Below are 2,479 nucleotides of genomic sequence, written 5' to 3'. Positions count from 1 at the left end.
AAGGACAGAAGTCCTCAATTTTGCTGAATAGTTACCTCTTTGTATCAATGACGGTTTGTTGAAACCTGACAGTTCCACGTAACGGTCTGAACAGGTACTGTTCAACAGCTGGCTATATAAATATTGATGGGCTTTAAAACTGCGTTTAGCTGAATAAATGTGCAAGGGGCCATTTACACAGAAAGCTTTTTTGTTTTCAAGTACGCAAGACACAGCAAAGTATGATGGAAAAGAGCGCAGGGTCTCGAGAGACGTGTTTTTAAAAGTTGAACAACATTTAAATTGACGGCGATTTAAAAATGCTGCGCATAGGCGCGAGACACTGAAAAATTTGTGTTGAATGCGTCCGTCAAGAGCATAGAAAAGCAATTCAGAACGCAAACGTGCACTTTTTTTGAAACGATAATCTACACTGTAGAAGTTCTAAATAAAGATTATTGTAGTAAATTTGACGAGAAAATACTATTTCAGTCTTTCTACTTAATAAAAAAACATGTTTAATTCAATGTGTTACTTGTTTCTTTGTAATTATTTGTGAAATTTATTCAATTATTTGTGAATTTTTTCTCAGTGTTTGTATCACGGACAGACGGACTAGGCTACTACTGAGTAGTCAAAGTAAAAGCCATAAATCCTACATTATTTGTGAAGTGAAACGTGAGTGAATCTTTAAAAATATCAAATGCTTTGTATAATACATCACGGACAGCCACCCCCCTCCTCCCCATACTCAATGCCACTGATATATTTGAGATGGAAACTTTCCTCAGTAAAAGTATCCATAGCTTAAGTGAAGATGAATGCAGTTTTGACTTTCTTGACCTAAATGATTATATCAGTATGCTACCTCTATATCTGGTATTTAATGAAGAATTAGGTCCTCCTTAAGTATTGTGGTTTGACTGAGACCAGAAACTGGCACTTTGAAGTGTGTAAATGTCTACTGACACATGCTGGTATATTAATGAACTTTCTGTATAATAATAATTATTATTATTATTAATAGTAATGATAGAAATCGGCCTGTTAAGGAAGAAAAGATACTGACAAATAGTCTATTTATCATGTAACATATATGAAGCCCTATGCTCATGACATAATGTTTTATGTTATTAAATTGTGATGATCATTTGAACCCTGTTAATAAATCCAGTTATAAACTGGTGCATTACTTTCCTCATTTAAAGGGATAGTTCACCCATAAATGAAAATGATCCCATGATTTACTCACCCTCAAACCACCCTACACTGTAAAAAAAAATCCCAGTAAAATTTGCGGTAACAAAACTGGCAGCTGTGGTTGCCAGAACTTTACCGTAAAAAATACAGTAGCAACGTAAAAAAAAAATCTGTTAAATTTACAGTAAAATAACATATTTAATTAACTGATATAATGTTAATTTACCAACCTAATGAAGTATTAATATCTGTTTTGTACCTTTATAATACAGTGACAGTCACCAAACACAGTGGTGATATGAGTCACATGATGAATCGAAGTTTATCACAAGCAGATTTTCCACAAGCTGAGACAGACAACACTAACATATAGAAGGTGCACAGAGTGTCATTCACACACACACTAAACACCATCATGGTAACATGCATGAAATTTTAAATTGCATAAACATTAATTTAACAACATTACATGTAACATAAAACCCTAATGTACATAACTGATTAGAAAAAAATGAGAAAAACTAAGAAGAAACAGAGTGATTTCAACGAAAATATATCAAATGTGAAGTGTCACGCAGGGAATTGTGGGAATGTCAATTTACGGTTTTTCACTGTACATTTTTACAATGAATTGTTATTTTTCACTTCCAAAAACTGTGAATTTAATGGTATTTTACCGTAAAATTACATTAAATGTACCGTTAGATCTATTACAGTTATCCACCGTATATAGTACGGAAACTTTTTGTAAACCAATTGACAGTTTTTCACCGCAGCATTTTTACAGTCTTTTACTGTTAAAATCACGGTCATTTTTTACAGTGTAGGTGTATATGACTATCTTCTATCAGACAAACACAATTGGAGATATATTATTACAGTTGTCGGAAGCTAGTTATTTGAATTCATAAAGTTTTAATTATGGATAATTTTCTAAGATAAACACATCCTTTCTGGAGTCGTATGAATTACTTTGATTATGGATGGATTTTTATTTTTTAAATTTGGGCTGCCATTCACAACCATTATAAATCTTGGAGGAGCCTCGGCTGCCCAGCCAACAACGCTGTACTGTGCGTTCAAACTGCCGCCGGCGGGAGGGTCAAAGTAAATGACAATTTGTGTGAACCAATCGTAATGTAGAGGTCCGCTTGAGATGATTCCGATTGATTGCCACGCTGAACCACGTCATAGCTCATTACCATAAAGTTGACCTGACTTCAACTCTCCTCGACGCTCTCACCATCCAAGACGTGCCGCACCGCTCTCGCCGGAGTGCAGTGTGAGTGCACGGTAAGGA

Source organism: Chanodichthys erythropterus, chromosome 17 (genome assembly GCF_024489055.1).
Source record: "Chanodichthys erythropterus isolate Z2021 chromosome 17, ASM2448905v1, whole genome shotgun sequence".
Classification (NCBI taxonomy): domain Eukaryota; kingdom Metazoa; phylum Chordata; class Actinopteri; order Cypriniformes; family Xenocyprididae; genus Chanodichthys; species Chanodichthys erythropterus.
Note: the sequence above shows the minus strand (reverse complement) of the source record.